Here is an 18,665-nt window from a genome sequence, read left to right on the forward strand (position 1 = left end):
AACACAGATTATAAGATAATAGCTAAACTATTAGCGAACAGATTAGCAGAACAGGTACCGAAAATGGTAAATTTAGACCAAACTGGATTTATCAAAAAAAGACGCACAACAGACAATATTTGTAAATTTATTAACTTAATTCATGCAGTAGAAGGAAATAAAGCACCGGCAGTAGCAGTTGCTTTAGACGCAGAGAAGGCCTTCGACAGAGTAGAATGGAATTACTTGTTCAAAGTATTGCAAAAATTCAGTTTACCGGAGAAGTATATTAATTGGATTAAAGCATTATATAAGGGACCGTTAGCGAAAGTGACAGTAAATGGACATGTATCAAAGCAATTTAACTTAAGCAGGTCAACGCGGCAGGGATGCCCACTATCACCATTATTGTTTGCGCTAGCTATAGAACCACTAGCAGAATCGATAAGAAGAGATAATAATATAAAAGGAATAAAAATAAAAGACAGGGAATATAAAATCAGTCTGTTTGCGGATGATGTGATAGTGTACTTAACAGAACCAGAACTATCAATAAAAGAACTATATAAGAAATTGAAGGAATATGGAGAAGTGTCGGGATACAAGATAAACGTAAATAAAAGTGAAGCAATGCCTATGAATAACGCGGATTTCTCAAAATTTAAGGAGGAATCCCCATTCAGATGGCAAACGCAGGCAATAAGATACCTAGGTGTGCAAATAAACAAAAATCTAGGCCAATTATATAAACTCAATTACAATCCACTAATGAAAAAATTACAGGACGATTTAGAGCATTGGAAAGAGCTACCACTAACACTGATAGGAAGGATAAACTGTATTAAAATGAACATTTTTCCAAGGATACTATACTTATTTCAGGCATTGCCAATACAACTGACAGAAAAATTCTTCAAAGAGTTAAAGAAAATAATAAGGAGATTTTTATGGAGAGGGGGGAAACCGAGGATAGCACTAGATAAATTAACAGAATGGTATAAACAAGGAGGCTTACAATTGCCAAACTTCAAAAATTATTATAGAGCCGCACAATTAAGGTACCTATCAGATTTTTATCAAACAAGGGAAAAACCAGACTGGACGAGACTAGAATTAGATAAAATAGGGGAAAAGATACCTGAACACATATTATATAAATGGGACGAAAAATTGATACAACATAGAACTTCTCCAGTATTACACCATCTCCTCAATATATGGAAGAAGATTCATGTAGAAAGAAATAAAATAAATTACCAAATACCAAAACTAATATTGACGCAAAATAAGCTACTCCCTTTTACAATAGACAACCTTGCCTTTAGAAAATGGGAAAGAAAAGGGATTAAAAGAATAGAAAATTGTTTTTCAGGAAGTAGATTCTTATCCTTTGAACAAATGAGAGATAAGTACAATATAACTGGAGATACAGCGCTGGCATATTACCAACTGAGATCCTACTTGAAAGATAAATTAGGAAACAACTTGAGTTTACCAGAGGGAAGTAACCTTGAATATGTGATTACAGATACAATGTTAATCAAAAGATTTATAAAAAATATGTATATTAAACTGCAAGAAAAGGAGAATGAGGAAACAAATGGTAAAACTAAACAAAAATGGGAACAAGATTTAAATATAAAGATAAAAAAGGAAACATGGGAGAAGTTATGCTCTGGAACGATGAGAAATACAATAAATACGAGGCTGCGTATGATACAATATAATTGGTTACACAGACTATACATTACACCGCAAAAGTTAAATAAATGGGACCCAACAGTATCTGATAGATGTTTTCGATGTAAAAAAGAAAGGGGAACAACAATTCATGCAATCTGGACATGTGAGAGAGTAGAAAAATTTTGGGATGATCTCAATCAGATATTAAATAAAATAACAGAAAACAATATACCAAAGAATCCAGAGATCTTTCTCCTAAGTAACATAAAAAATAAAGAATTTGGAATTGACTTGGAAGATGCACAAAAAAGATTTGTCAAGATAGCCCTAGCCGTAGCAAAAAAATGTATTATGTCAACCTGGAAATTGGAAGATAATTTGAAAATACAACAATGGTATATAGAAATGAATAAATGTATTCCATTAGAAAAAATAACATATAGTTTAAGAAATAATATTGAAATATTCGAACAAGTATGGGAGCCTTACATTAAATACAATAGCGAAAACCTACCGGGAACAAACATTACCTAAGTTGATGGAAGGAGAAGAAAAGAAAAGAATGGACTCAGTAGAATTTCTGGTGTATTTCTGTTGAATGACAACATTGTCTAACTGAATTAATGCAACCTAGATTGTATACCTAAAATGGATGAGAAGGGGGGGGTGGGGGGGTGGCTTGGGAGGAGGGAGGGGGGAGGGAGAAAAAGTCACTGTAAATGTGTGGAAAAGAAAAAGTGTATATCATGGCTATTGTGATTTATGGTGTGAAAAATAAAAAATTTAAAAAAAAAAAAAAAAAAAAAAAAAAAAAGATTAGGCAGCTCAGTCTCGTGGTCCCGAAGGCCCTGTTGGAGAAACTCAGCAGGTCACCCAGCATCCGCAGGAAGGAAAAAGCGAACAACGTTTTGGGCCTGAGCCCTTCGTCAGGCAGAAGCAAGAACAGGCAGGTTCCTGAATTAAAAAGTTGGACTGAAGGAGGAGAAGAGGAGGGAGGGAGGAAGGAATGGGTGGGGGGGGGGGGGGGAGGAACCAACACAGGCCAACAGGTCATAAGTAGGTAAGAACACAACGCTGGTGCCACAGGCAGGAGGTAATAAAATAGGTGGAAAATGGAGGGAGGGCACACCTTTACTACAGCACCCCACCTCCCCCGTCACCTCTCCGCTTCTGCCCTCTCATCGCAGCAACGTGCGCAGTAAAACAAAGATAGACGGAGCAGCAAACCCATTAAAGTTCCCAGAATTAGATTCTGCAGGACCCAGAACTAGTTTTTATTACAACACTATTTATGTTGAGGTTATAACCAAGGAACAAGTGGAATTACAGTGAAACTTGAAACCTTACCAACATCCTGCTGTTTTAGCTCAAAAGTGTCTGACGTGGAAGAGGGAGCCAGAATCAGGATCTTACTGTCATGAATATGTCACAAATTTAGTTGATTTGCCAGCAGCACCATGGGCGCAAACATTTCGATGAACCACATAAATAAAAATGGTGCAAGAAAAAGACAGGCAATGTCTGGGGTTCATTGTCCATTCAGGAATCTGCTGGCGGAGGGGAAGAAGCCGTCCTTGTGCTGCCGGTGGACCTCCTTCCCGAAGGTAGCAGAGTGAAGAGGGCACGGTCAGGGCAGTGGGGGGGATCCTTGAGGATTGAGGATGCTTTCTTAAGATACCGCCACCTCGATGGAGTGAAGGAACTGTAGATGACGTCTGCCGTGGGAGTCCAACAGGAGAGCCCGCAGAACGTTGGGGTCGAGGACAATGCACGGACGTGCTGGAGGTGCTCAGGCCACGCAGCATCCCTGGGAAGTTAAGGTGGCACCCCAAGAAAGTCAGTGTTCATCATCAAGGACCCTCACCATCTAGGCCATGCCCATTTCTCACTGCTTCCATCAGGAAGAAGGAGCAGGAGGAGCCTGAAGACGAGCACCCAGTGCCACAAAAACACCTCCGCCATCAGATTCCTGAATGGGCCAATGAACCACGGACCTGCCTCAACTTTCTCCTCTTTTGCACTAATTCTTTTTTTAACGAGGGTATTCATGCAAATACAATTTACGTCGATTTTTACACCTATAATGCACAAGAGTGCTGCCGCAAAACAACAAATTTTGTGACACTTGTTCATGCCAGTGAACCTGATTCTGATTCTGTACCTACATTTCCGGCCTGGGCCCCTCCTCAAGGCATAACCATATAACTTATAACCCTATAATAATTTACAGTTCAGAAACAGGCCATCTTGGCCCTTCTAGTCCACACCGATTTACGTCAAATCCACTAGTCCCACCTACCCACTCCCTTGCCCATAACCCTCCAACCCCCTCACATCCACGTACTCATCTAACCTCCTCTTAAATGACCCTGCTGCAACTACTTCTTCCGGAAGGTCATTCCACTCAGCCACCGCTCTCTGAGTGAAGAAGCATCCTCTTATATTACTCCGAACGTTTTGTCCCCAACCCTTAACATGACCCTTTGTTCCAATCTTCCCGACATGAGGAGAAATAGTAGGAAGGAGTACAGGCTAGCAGGTTAGAGATCCCATTTATCCAGTTCTGTTAAACCCCTCCCCCATCTCTCTCTCTCCATCCCTCTCTCTCCCTTCCTCCAGCTCCCCACCCCCTTCTCTCTCCATTCAGAGAGCTATCCCCCCCACCCCATCACCTCTTCCATCCCACCCATATCCCAAATGCACCTCTTGCATGCTAGCCAGTACACCTCCCCTGCCTCTTCATCTCCTCCTCCCCCACCCCTATGTTCAGGTGCCTGCCTAGTTGTTTCGCTCATACCCTGACGACGGGCTCAGGCCTGAAACATTAGTTACCCTCTACTTCCTATAAATGCTGTGTTGGTTGACCTGCTTGCATTGCCCACAACCCCTGCCACTGGATACCAGTACTGTTATCTCGTCTCAGAGCTGAGGCTGAGCACTTGCTGGGAGTCCTCCGCGCCATCTATGCCACGTCTGTCCCGAGGACTTGGACTTAATGAGATCCTGCAATCTCCAATGTGATGCAGGAGGTCACAGTGCAGCTGGGGAGCAGTAAGAGAGACTCTCACAGAATTCCCTTCGAAGAGTTCTTCAGGGTAGGCTTCCCTTGCAGTGGATTAACTGAATGGAGTGAAACATGAAAGTCTGCAGATGCTGTGATTGCAGTAAACACACAGAAATTTTTAATTTAGACATTTTGGCCCACGAGCCCGTGCCGCCCAATGATCTACAGCCCCTGTAAGTTTCAAAGTGGGGGGGGGGAATCCATGCCTCCCAACAAAGACGTATCATTGACGTTTCGGGCCTGAGCCCTTCCTCGGGGTATGGCATGATGTTGATTTCACCTTCCTCTATGACCATCATCCAGTGAAGTCAGATGATGGAATGTAAAGTTATATCATGGAGCAAGGTGGACAAGTTAGTTATAAAATTTGCTGTAAACTCTTCGACAGCAAGTCCTTTATTTAGAAGATGGCACCATTTTATTTCCAATGGGAGAAACGATGAACATTTTTTTTAAAAATACCCCCTTGGTGCCTATCCCATCACCTGTGCCCATACCTCCTCCCTCACCGCCATTTGGGGAAATCCCCAAAATCATTTTTTCCAAGTGGAGCAACACTTCACTTGTGGATCTGTGGGGGTTGTCTACTACTGCACCCGAGTGCTCCTGCTGTGACCCCCTCTTACCTCGGAGAGACGGGACGCAGTCCGGGAGATCGCTTAATTGTTGACCACCTTAGCTCCATCTGCCACAATAACACGAGCCCGCCCCGCTCCCTCACCAATGTGTCTCTCCATGGTTTCATGCACTAACTCACACATTGGAGGAATATTCCATCTGGCCACCCTCGAACTGGATGGCATTAATATCAACTTCTCCGGTTTGCATTAGGCCTATGTTCTCTCCATCTCCCTTCTAGCCCTAACCCTCTGTCCTCCAGCCCTCCACCCCTACACTCTACCGCGTGACTTGCTTTGTTTCCCCAGGACCTTGGTGAATTAAACTGCAATCACAGTGTCTGCAGACTTTCTTTTTGAACGTGTTTTTTAACCATCATTGTTGACTTGCCTTTTGGTGGACGACAGGTGCACGTGTCGACAGTGACTGCCGCCTAAGGTATATGAGTGGAGGGAGACTTGGGCAGCAATCTGCAGTCACACGGAGACATGCAAGGAGAGCCCTTTCTCTGGCATCGATGTCTCAAGAGGGACTGGAAGTTGGAGCGTTCATCGATCAGTCACCATACAGGAGGGAGATTGAAAACTTGGCTGAATGGTGCACCAACAACAACCTCACACTCAATGTCACCAAAACCAAGGGGTTGATTGTGGACTTCAGGAAGGATAAACCAGAGGTGGACGATCCAGTGACCACTGGAGGAATCAGAGATGGAGAGGGTGAGTAAATTTAAGTTCTTGGGAGTCACTATCTCAGAGGATCCTTTCTGAACCCAACACACATGAAAAAAGCACGTCAGCGCCTCAACTTCCTCAGGAGTTTGCGAATGTCCGGTATAACTTCAGAAACCCTGGCAAATTTCTACAGCGCTGTGGTAGAAAGTGTGCCAACTGGCTGCATCACAGTCTGGGATGGAGACACCAATACCCCCGAATGTAAAGTCATACAAAAGGGAGTGGACACAGCCCAGGACATCACAGGCAAAACCCTCCCTAACATCAAAAACATCTACAGGGAATGCTGCCGTCGGAGAGCAGCAGCGATCATCAGAGATCCACGCCACCTGGCACACGCTCTGTTCTCTGAGAGCTGCTGCACACTTTCCATGACACATCTGAACACAATATTTTAAGAGGGGAATAACCAAAGTCTGATAGAGCTGCAACATCACCTCACGACTCTTCAACTCGATACCACGGTTTATGAAAGCCAATGCACAATATGATCAACCTGTGCAGCAGTTTTAAGTGTCCTGTAGACGTGGAGTCCAAGATCTCTCAATTCGTCCACACATATTATCAGACAAACACACCTCAAACAAAGCCCAGGCACGAACTCGCCCTTTGGCTCATTGCATCGTTACGTCGTGCCTGGCCGGATCACTGCATCGTTACGTCGTGCCTGGCCGGATCACTGCATCGTTATGTCATGCCTGGCCGGATCAGTTGCCAAGATTTGCACACATCCATTTTCTCACCAATGGCCCAATCTCTTGTTAACATGCACGCACCCAGCAACTTGAAATGAAGCCTCCGGTTTCAGCCAACTGCAGTCTCTCAGTCCCAAAATACACCCACCCGCCAACCCCTCATTCAAATCATGTCAGCCAGCAGGTGGTCAGTCATAGCATCGGTTGCCAGAGGTCTCAGTGTCCTCAAACAGCTGCTCTGATCGTGGGCCAGGATGGATGGGCAAGCCCATCTGGGTGAAAAACATGGGGGAGGGGAAGGGTAGTTACTAAAAGAGCACCCTTTCACACCAAGTGAAAAACCAGCAAATCAGACATTTTGTTCCATCAACTACAGCTCAGCCTTCAACACCATTATTCCTTCAGTACAGGTCAACAAGCTCTAAACCCATGGCCTCTGCAACTGGATCCTTGACTTCCTCATCAGAAACAACGTCTCCTCCTCACTGATGATCAACACAGGTGCACCCCATGGATCTGAGCTTAGCCCACTGCTCTACTCACTCTACACCCATGACTGTGTGCCCAGGTGTGATTCAAATACCACTCATAAATTTGCCGATGACACCACCGTGGTTGGCAGAATGAGACGACAATGAGGAATAATACACTGATCTGGCCAATTATACAGGAGGGAGATGAATCAGCTCAGAGTGGTGTCACACCAACAACCTTGCACTCAGCTCACACATCTTTGATCCACTACCATTGGGAAGGAGGTACAGGAGCATCAAAATCAGGACGGCCGGGCTGGGGAATAACTTCTTCCCACAGGAACTGATGAACGGTGTCCTGTAACCAAGTAAATCATCCCAAAATATCTGTATATTGTTATTTATATTGTATCTTTATGTACAAAAGTGATTTTATGTGTGTGTGTGTGAATGAGAGCATGTGTGTGGGTCTGTGAGTGTGTGAATGTGTGTGAGTGTGTATGAGAGAGTGTGTGTTTGTCCACGTGAGAGTGTTTGTGAGTGTGTGTGTGTGAGAGAAAATATGTGAGTGTGAGAGTGTGTGGTGTGTGCTTGTCCATGTGAGAGTGTGTGTGTATGTGTGTGTGTATGGGTGTGTGTGTATCTGTGAGTGTGTGAATCTAAGTGTGTGTGTAAGAGAGAGAATGTGTGTATGTGAATGTGAGCATGTGTGTGTATGAGAAAGTGTGTGTGAGAGTGTGTTTGTCCATGTGAATGTGTGTGTGTGTGTGTGTGAGAACGTGTGTGAGTGTATGAGTGTGTGTGTGAGAGAGAATATGTGTGTGTGTGAATGTGAGGGTGTGCGTGTATCTGTAATTGTGTGAGTGTGTGTGTGAGAAAGAGTGTGTGGTGTGTGTTTGTCCATGAGAGTCTGTGTGCGTGTGTCTGAGTGTGTGTGCGAGTGCAAGTGTGTGTGTGTGTGTGTATGTGTGTGAGAGCATGTGAGTGTGCATGCACGCACATATGAACGTGTGGCTGAGTGTGCACCATGGTCCGGAGAAACGCTGTTTCCTCGGGTTGCATGTGTAGAGTCAGATGATAATAAATGAATAGTTTCACTCCATCAATCTCCCTTTAGCTTTCTCGTCCTTTCGTCTTTATCTGCCGTCTGTCTTTGCGGCGTCTGAAATTACATTTCAATTGTCCCTGTTGTATTTTATAGAAGTGTGAAGATCCAGCAAACAAAACGGCCATTGGTCATGTTCATTGTATTTCAGTATATGGCCATAAAACACTCACTCTCACTGAGCACCTGAGCTCATGCGAGGAGAATGGATCTTCTGATAATGCAGGACCACCACAATGCTAGCTTAGGTCACCAAGGTTTGAGCCCATGTTCTCTCAAAATCGCTGCTGAGCACTGCAGTCTGGAAAACATGTGGGCCTATCAAGACTGCATTCATTTCTCAGGGAGGCAGAAGACAGCATATCGATTTCCGAAAGCAGCAAGAAGACCGAAGATGTAAGGCAATGAAGTTAGCCACCGGGTTAATTGCCATCAATGCAAAACAAATCTTGCTTGAATCAGTGGAAAAATAATTTTGAGATAAATCAGATCGAAAGAAAAACCTCAGCCAGTTTCAGATAAAGACTTGTAACATTTCACTTTGCAAGATGAGAGGCGGTGGAATTCTACAAAGTGTCCAATGATAGAGTGCAGTGGAAAAAGGAAAGTGTTTGACTGGGGAACAATAGAAAGAAGACAAAAAGCCAAAAGTCATCACGAGATCGGGCATCCAGAGCAGAGATACTGTGTACACCCGTGTAATTCAGGTCCAAAAAGGAGGGGAGGGGGTGTAGAGGAGTGAGATCAGTCAGCTCATCTACAACAATCTTGTGCTCAAAATTAAGGAATTGATTGTCGACTTCAAGATCAGGATCAGAATGTACTGTCATGAACAAATCATGAAATTCGGTGCTTGTAGCAGCATCATGGGGCAAACATTCATGTTATAACCATCTTACCACATCACTATGAATAAAAAAATAAAAATAATAGTGTATGAAAAGTAAGGCAGTGTCTGTGGTTCATTGATTTTTCAAGAATCTGATAGCAGCGGGGAAGAACCCATCCTTGTGCTCGTCTTTTGGCTCCTATACCCTTTTCGAGAGTGAAGAGAGCACGGCCTGGGTGGTGGGGGTCTTTGAGGATAGAGGCTTCCTTTTTAAGACACCGGCTCATGTCGATGTCCTCGATAGAGTGAAGTCTGGTGCCTGTGATGTTGCAGGCCGAGTTAACGACTCTCTGGAGTTTATTCTTGTCCTGAGAGTTGGCACCTCCATTACCAGGCAGTGATGCAACCAGCCAGATTTCTTCACGGTACACCTGTAGAGATTTATGAGAGTTTTTGGTGACGTACTGAATCTCCCCAGACAAGTATAGCTCCTGGCGAGCTTTCTTTGTGATTGCATCGACATGGAGGCTCCAGGACCGATCCTCGGAGATGCTGACACCCAGGAATTTGAGGTTCTTGACCCTCTCCAGTACTGAGCCTTTGATGAGGACTGGGACGTGTTCCCCTGGCTTCCTCCCAAAGTCCACAATCATCTCCTTGGTTTGGCTGACGTTGAGCACAAGGTTGTTGCCCTTTTGCCATTCAACGAGCTGATCTATCTCCCTCCTGTCTGCTTCCTTATTGCCATTTGTGATTCTGCCGATAACTGTGATATTATTGCCAAACTTGCAGCTGGCATTGGAATTGTACTTGGCCACGCAGTCATGGGTGTATAATGAGAAGAACCGTGGGTAAGCAAGCATCCTTGGGGTGTGCCCATATCGATGATCAGTGAGGAGGAGATGTTGTTTCCAATTCGTACTGACTGTGGTTTTCCAATGAGAAAGTCAAGGTTCCAGTTGTGGGGGGGGGGTACAGAGGCCTAAAATTTGTAGCTTCTTGACCAGCGCTGAGGGAATAATGATATTGAAGGCCAAGCTGTAGTTGATGAAGATCATCTGTATGTATGAATGGCTGTTTTCGAGGTGATCCAGAGCTGAGTGGAGAGCCAGCAATATTGCATCTGCTGTGACAATAGGCGAATTGCAGTGGGTCCAGATCTTTGCTTAGGTCATGACCAACCATTACAGTAGAAGTTAGCGCTACTGGGCGGTAGCCGGATGTCGCTAAAGAAGCTCACAAATTTCTACGGATGGAGATCATTCTGACTGGTTGCATCACTAGGGGTTTACAAATTGGACTGTAACATGAGTTTGATCTGCCAATTTGGCAGGGTTTCTACCCATGTACAAGCCAATTAGTGCGCTGAATTTTTTAAAACACTGCATGGGTGGGCAGACCACCTTGGAGGGGGAATGGCCAACCCATGTACATGCACCGTGTAGCTGCTGCTGGTCAATTTGTTAGCAATTGTGGGTGCCCAGGTAGAAAATGACGTCAGTGTTTGCATGCAATGGCTATCTTCCTTATCCATAATCCCCTCCCACCGTTGGAATGCCAGAGCGGTTCCAGCATCATGGGGGATTATGGGTAAGAAGAACGGTCATTGAGCCTGCCCTAACTCCATTCTCCGCCAGCCCACTCCACTCCCCTATCAGCCCACCCCACTCCCCGCTGGCTCACTCCGCTCCCCCCGACCCTGACTGCGTCTCTCCCCTAGCCCCGACAGCATTCAGACTCCGCGCTCACACCAGACCCAACAGCGCCCCTGTCCTGATTCCTTTTGGAGGCCAACACGGGGTACAGGGGATTTCCCTGCAGGGTCTCTGGCAACGCGATGATGTGTGACACATCACTCACTGAGTCACCAAAGGGGCAGGAGCGTCTTTAAATTGCCCAGTTGCCGTTCAACTGGACAATTTAGGGTCCAGTGTGTTAGGGGCTACAGGGGCCCAGAACACAAGTAGAATACACGGGTCTCAAGCAACCCCAGTTTGTTAAATGCCTACTGTCTGGAGTGGATATGCCAATGCATGGGACAGAGGGTTGCAAACTCGGCCTGCAACATCATAGCCATCAGTCTTCACTCCATGAAGGGCATCTTTAAGAGGAGACTTCTCAAGAGAGCAGGTTCTATCATCAGGGACCCTCACCACCCAGGCCATGCCCTCTTCTCATCAGGAAGAAGGGAGGGAAGCCTGAAGATACACAGTCAATGCTACAAAAACAGTTTCTTCCCCTCCGCCGTCAGATTTCTGAACGGACAATGAACCACACTTTTTCTCTTTTGTTTTGCCTGAGTTGTTTATTTTTTAAATCTTGTATTTACGCAATTGTTATTTATCGTAATTTTGCATCACATTCAGTACAATTACGTTTTGCCGCAAAACAAATTTTGTGACACGCTCATGACAATAAGTCTGATTCCGATTTTAATATAGCTCATACCTCAGTCTCATACACCAGGCCTCTGCTATTTGACTTCAGCTCAACGTTTAATAAAATAATTCCCTAGAGGCTGGTGGAGAAGCTGTCCTCGCTGGGACCTAATATCCCTCTCTGTAACTGGAGTCTGGACTTCCTAACGGGAAGACGACAGTCTAACCGGGTCGGTAGCAGAACGTCAAGTACCCTCATGCCGAGCACTGGCCGCTCCTGTTCACGTTACTGGCCCACGACTGCATCACCAGATCCAGCTCCAACAGCGTCATCAAATTTGCAGACGACACGACAGTTGTTGGCCTTGTCAGCAACAACGATGAGTCGCACTACAGGGAAGAGGTGGGGAATTTTGTGACATGGTGCGAGAGTGACAACCGGAGGCTCATGGACTTCAGGAGGACTAGGAACGACCACCCTCCACTCTCTCCGAGTAGTGGAGAGAGTGGAGAGCACCAAGTTCCTTGGAGTTCATTTGTGGACACACATCTCCTCATTTGTCAGAAAGGCACAATAGCAACTGCACTTTCTGTGAAGACTGAGGTGGGTAAGGCTACCGGCCACCATCATGTCGACCTTCTACAGGAGCTCAATCTAGAGCATCCTGGCCGATTGCATCACCATGTAGTACGGGTTGCTGCAGAGAAATGGATCGGAGGTCAATCCACTTCACAGGACCATAAGAGTGGCAAAAAGGAGCCTCCCAACCCACCACCATCAAGGTTTCAGCTGCTCCTGTCAGGGAAGAGATCCAGGAGGATCAGAGCCAGCACCACCAGGCTGAGGAACAGCTTCTTCCCACAGGCAGCGAAAACACTGAACAACCAAAGGAACCGCTCACATTGACCCTCCAAGACTCTCATATTAACCATGTAACAATTACAGCATAGAAAAGCCCTTCTTATCCATGCCAAACATTTACTCCCACTAACCTACACTCAACCCATAACCCTCCATTCTTTTCCCATCCATATACATATCCAACTTCTCCTTAAAGGCTAATATCGAGCCTATCTCCACCACTTAATCTGGAAGCTCGTTCCACTCACCCACCATTTACTTTCTGAGTAAAGAAGTCCCCCCTCATGTTTCCTCTAAAGTCGGGGGCCGACATCAGCCCATCTGTGGCTAAACACCTGCCTGAACAAGACAGGTCCTCGCTGGGGATCGGGTTTTGTGTGTTTGAGGCATTTGGTAGCAAAGAAAGACCCATAAAAATGTACCGGGAGTTGTCGGTCAATTGCGTTTAATTGGGCGGCACGGGCTCATGGACTGAAAGGGCCTGATACTGTGCTGTATGTCTAAATTTAATTTAAAACAAAAAAAAAATGTTCCCTTTTCATCGACAACAGAAACTCTGGACCAACATTCCTTGCCCTAATTTGCACTGTAGAAGTGAAAGGGAAGGACCATCAGCTCTGCTGAACCAAACAACTCATGAAAAGAGCTGGATGCATATCCATGGATTACCAATTTGCCGCAAAACCTTCTTCCTGAGTTTCTCTCTCACCCAATCCCTCAGCTCCCCATCCCATTCCCTTTCCTCTGCTATCAGAGAACTATACTCTCCCCATCTCCAATTTTTTTTCTTTTCTGCCCTCCAACATGTATCTATGTGCTTGCCCCTTCCTCCCTCCTCTCCTCCCCTCCCCCTTTCTCCCTCCTCCTTCCCCTTTCTCCCTCCTCTCCTCCACCTGCCCCTTCCTCCCTCATCTCCTCCTCCTCCCCCACCTGCTGCCTGCCTGCTTTTTACACATGCCTTGATGTAGAGTCCAGACCCAAAACCTTGGGTCCCCTTTACTTCCTGTTGATGCTACGTGACCTGCTGAGTTTCTCCCTCCTCCTTCCCCTTTCTCCCTCCTCTCCTCTCCTGCCCCTTCCTCCCTCCCCTCCTCCTCTGCCACTTCCTCGCCCCTCTCCTCTCCACCCCTTCCTCCCTCATCTCCTCCTCCTCCCCCACCTGCTGCCTGCCTTGATGAAGAGCCCAGACCCAAAACCTTGGGTCCCCTTTACTTCCTGTTGATGCTGCGTGACCTGCTGAGTTTCTCCAGCATGTTTGGGAATTGGAGCAATGAATTGCTGTGCCAACACCCTTTTTGAGGGCACGCTTTGTGCCAGATTTGACAGCGGCAAGCAATGATATTGCCTTGAGCATGGAAGTTGTGGGGGTTGAGAAGGTAAAATGTGAGAACTAAATCTTTGTCGGTAGAATATGTGATGGGCTGCAAAACGCTCGTCACTCAGGGGCATTGGAATGACCTTGTGCCACCACAGGAAGGATGTTGGAAGCTGTAGAGGAGATTTACAAGGATGCTGCCTGGATGGGTGAGCATGGAATCTGAGGGTAAGATTGAGTGAACTTGGTTCTTTCTCCATGGAGAATGAAGGGTGACTCGACAGAGGCTGTCAAGATGATGAAAAGCATTGATCGTGTATATACTCAGTATATAGGGCACTGAGGAGTGATAAGAGAATACAGATAAAGGTGACCTTCAACTTACGATGGGATTATGTTCCGGCAAACCCATCGTAAGTCGATAAAGAATACTGCACCTAGCTTTTTTTTGTAGTTACATTTTGAATACCTTTATTCCACACTGAAATAAGCACTGAAATTCACGTACACAGCTGAAAGCACGCCAGGCGTGGTTGAGACAGCATCACGAGAGACCATGCTGTATGAAACACTTGCCTAATGCTGCCTTTGCCCAGCAACGCGAGAGAGTAATGAATCGCATATCGCAAATGCAGGAACAGATCAGAATTCGGAATTTTGAAAGTAGAGATTCAAATCATCGTAACTTCAAAAAATCGTATTGGGCCATCGTAGGTGGGGGAGCGCCTGTACATAATTCCCTGAAAGTGGTGCCACAGGTAGATAGAGTCCTGCAAAGAGTTTAGATACTTTGGCCTTCATAAACCAAAGTGGTGAGCGCAGGAGTTGGGATGTTATGGTAAAGTTGTTCAAGACATTAGTGAGACCACATGTGGAGTATTGTGTGCAGTTTTGGTCACCAAACTACAGGAAGGATATCAATAAGATTAAAAGGGTGCAGAGAAAATTTACTAGGATGTCACCAGGATTTCAGGAACTGAGTTACAGGGAAAGTTTAAACAGGTGAGGACTTTATTCCTTGGAGCGTAGAAGAATGAGGGGAGATTTGTTTAAGATATACAAAGTTATGAGGTGTATGGATAGAGCAGTTTTTCTTTCCACTCACATCCCACTTTAAGTAATCCCTATGGAAATCTGTGATTAGTAAGGGATTGTGAGTGGGAAGGGAAGGTTGAGAATCACTGCTCTAGACCCAATTATTACGGAAATATTTTGCTTGAGAAAAACTGTTATTGGCCCATTCCTTTTGGAGTTCTGAAACCGTGCACATAACGAGTCAATGAGGGACGATTATAACAGTGGTTTCCATCCACATCCCACCTTAGGCAATCCCTATGGCATGGGGAACACTTAAAGTGGGATGTGGGTGGAAAGAATAGGTTTGAGAACCACTGGGATTGAGTAAATTCAAACAGGCTTTTTCACCTAAGGGTTAGGTGAAAGGGGAGAAGTTGAAGGGGGAGGGGAATTTCTTCACACAGAGAGCGGTGGGAGTGTGGAATGAGCTGCCATCTAAAGTGGTGAAAGCGGCTCAATTTTAACATTTAAGAAAAATTTGGACAGGCACATGGATGGGAAGGATTTAGGGGTATTTGGTCTGGGTGCAGGTCAGTGAGGTGAGGCCGAGTAATTGTTCGGCACAAACTAGAAGGGTTGAAAGGCCTGTTTTCTGTGCTGTAATGTTCTATGGATGGCAGAAGCTTTTTCCCCAGGGCTGAAATGGCTAACACGAGGGGGCATCGTTTTATGGTGCTAGGGAGTAAGTACAGGGAAAGTTCTTCACACAGAGAGGGCTAGGTGCATGGAATGTGATGCTGGCAACAGTGGTGAAAGCTGGTACTTTAAGAAACTATTAGATAGGTACATGGAACTGATAAAAATAGAGGGTTATGCAGTGGGGAAATTCCAGGCCGTTATCAGAGTTGGTTATTGGGTGGGCACAACACTGTGGGCCGAAGGGCCTACACTTGTGCCATAGATGCCGACGTTCTGTGATCGAAACATGAGCTGATGCATTAAAATAGTCCTGGGTACATTCAGAAATCAAACGCTCAACAAGGGAATAAGCACAAGTGACCTTTACAGAACACACATTTGCGTTATTCATTCGAATCTTTGCTTAAAAAAATGGAGGGAGAATCCCTGCTGACATCTACGTTTTGCATGCGGAGTGAATCAATAATTCTCACAGCCTTCGAAATAACCTCCATTTGCTGAATCCAGAGAGCCTGAGGTCAGAGGAACGAGCTTTCTCTCTCTTCATAAACAGGGCAAGAGGCACGTTCAATGCCGGGGGAAGTGGGCGGAGGGGAGGGGAATTTTAATTTGTTTGATATTTCTGGGACTGCTGGGGGGGGGGTGGTAGAGGAATAGGGCCTAATGCAGCAGGTAGTGCTGCTGCCTCTAATCCCCTGACCCAGCTTTTTCCTCTCCGCCGTCAGATTTCTGAATGGTCAATGAACCACAGACACCACCTCGCTTCCTCCTATTTTTGCACTAATTTATTGAGTTTTAAATGTAATTTACAGCAATATTTGCACCAGCGATGCTACTGCAAAGCAACACATTTCATGAGAGTGTGCGCGCGTGTGTGTGTGGGCGTGAGTGTGTGTGGGCGTGAGTGTGGCTGTGTGTGTATGTGTGTGAGTTTGCGCATGTGAATGTGTGGGTGGATGTGTGTGCATATGCATGCGAGTGTGTGTGGATGTGTGCCTGCGTATGTATGCGTGCGGGTGCAAGTGCATGTGTGTATGGGCGTGTGTGTCTATATTTGTGTGAGTTTGCGCATGTGTGTGTTTATGTGAGTGTGTGTGTGGATGTGTGTTTGTGTATGTGTGCGCGCGGGTACCTGCAGTTTGCACCTTCTCCTGAAAGGGTTACCTTGTCCAACCCAATGTCCCACTGGACAGGTTAGTTGGCTGCGACAAATCGATTCCGATGTGTTGGTAAGGGCTGGGGTCTGGTGAGGGGGAAGTGGAGAGGGGCTGGAAACAGAAGCTGTTGGGAATGAGGACAAAATAGAACAGGATCAGTATAAACGGGAGTTTGAAAGCTGAAAGGAATTCCGTGGGCCAAAGAGAACCCACAGGAGATGAGGTAAATGAGTGAGCTAAGCCACAGCGGAACAGAGAGTGGGTGGGGAAAGGGGGATGTCTGCATTGCCCTGTGCTTCATCATCCAATGTCTCAACATGGTCGCCAAGATTCCCAATTCAAAAGCATTTAGCTCCTTGATCCAAGCCTTCCGTTATTGCACCGTTACGTCTTCATGCGGTTTGGGGATTTTTAAAAAAAAAAAATTTTTATATAGCTCTATTCTGTTAATTAAAAGTCACTGACTTTCCAAAATAAAGACAGAATTTGAGCAAGAATTAGAAAGTTGAGGAGAACCTGTGGTGAGAATCTATTGAGAGAATTTGTTCTACCGCCTCCTGCATCCAGTTGGGAGTCATTCGATTCAAGGTGCAAAGGGTTCACGTTTCCAAATCTAGACTGTCAGCCATTTATCCTGAAATAGAGGATGAATGCAATCGGTGTGACAGCTCCCCTTTGTCACCGCAGTGCCCCAAAATACAAGAGCTTTGGCAGAATCTCCAACAACTCCCTAAATTCTCGGCAGAAGGCATTAATTAGCCAAGCGCCCGATCTTACTGTAAATGTCGGAGAAACTCAGCCAAACTTTTCAGCTTCCATAGGAGGCCGGAGCCCTCCTTCAAGGAATAAGCCTGAGAGGAGTCCTTCTATTACACAATGGACTAAGGATATCAGTTTTTTTGTTAAACTGGAGAAAATCAAATGCCGTGGACATGAAGAGAGTCCACCAGAAAATCTGTCCATAAACGGCAACCCTTTAAGTGTTTTTTTTTTCCTCTGAGTGCTCTCAGAGTAAAAGACTGACAGTGAGACGGTTGTACCAGTGCAATGGCTAATATACTGATGATACTGTCGGCAAGGGTGCCAAGGTGGTCAGGGAGTGTGGTGCCTGTGAATCATTTGTGAATATGTGTGTTGGAGTTTAAGTTAAAAAGAAGACAGAAGCACCATATAACGTGTACAAAGTTGTTTTTGATGCCTGATAAATATATTTTGAAATTTTCTTTTAAAATTTTAGACACACAGCACAGCAACAGGCCCTTCCAGCCCACAGGCCCATGCCACCCATTAACCTACAATCCCCGTATCTCTTTTGTTTTGGGGGGAGGGTGGGAGGAAGCCGGAGGAAACCCATGCAGACACAGGGAGAACGCACAAACTCCTTCCAGGCAAGCGCCAGATTTGAACGCCCGTCACTGGCGCTGTCACACTAACCGTGCTGCCCTTCTTCCACCCCGTTGGAGAGCTAACCCGGTAGAACCTCGAGAAGATCAATGTGAAGATTAGTAACTGAGTTAATAATAGAAGACCGTAAATTCCAAGACACGGTGAAAAGTTCTAGTGAAAAATTCTTTAGGGGAATGGTCAGCCTTTTATCCCAAGGCAGGGGAGTTGAAAGTGAAAGAGTGAAGGTGAGGGGGCAAAGATTTAAAAGAAACCTTTCGATTTTTCCATGCAAGAGGGTGGGGGGGGGGGGCACAGTGGCATCTCTAGTGTTGGTGTCACCTGGTGCAGTAACTCATGGTGTCACCCCAACCCCCCCCCCCCATGGACCTCCTCCCATACCAGACAGAATCCTTAGTAATGATTTTTGTACTAATGTTACTCTTAAAGCACAAATACTAATGACCACAATATTGTAGCTAAGACATCAGAAAATTTGACAATTAAAAACACCAGCAGCAACAAAAACAATAGCACTTGCTTGTTTTCGCGTGCAGACGAAACCACATGATTTGAAGCATTGTTGTCATTGGATGATAACGGCAGCTCTGACCGGAGTGCATTAGAAGGTTCAAAAGGTAAATGAGCATCGTGTTTTAGCTTCGTAGGTATAC

The 18,665-nt window shown here is 45.6% G+C and overlaps 1 protein-coding gene across 4 annotated transcripts in view; it reads right to left on the reverse strand.

The window, feature by feature from the left end:
- The window catches only part of LOC138764351 (zinc finger and BTB domain-containing protein 7B-like), a 107,786-nt gene that overhangs the window by 71,121 nt on the left and 18,000 nt on the right, over positions 1 to 18,665 (reverse strand). The window contains exon 3 of one of the 4 annotated variants that reach the window (XM_069940151.1): positions 16,616 to 16,732. The exons of 2 other annotated variants lie outside the window; for them this stretch is intronic. The gene's annotated coding sequence lies outside the window, so the exon portion shown is untranslated. Of the gene's footprint in view, positions 1 to 16,583; positions 16,733 to 18,665 lie in introns of all 4 variants that reach the window. One more of the 4 variants, XM_069940150.1, reaches the window with a different exon arrangement.

Source organism: Narcine bancroftii, chromosome 5, assembly GCF_036971445.1.
Source record: "Narcine bancroftii isolate sNarBan1 chromosome 5, sNarBan1.hap1, whole genome shotgun sequence".
NCBI lineage: Eukaryota > Metazoa > Chordata > Chondrichthyes > Torpediniformes > Narcinidae > Narcine > Narcine bancroftii.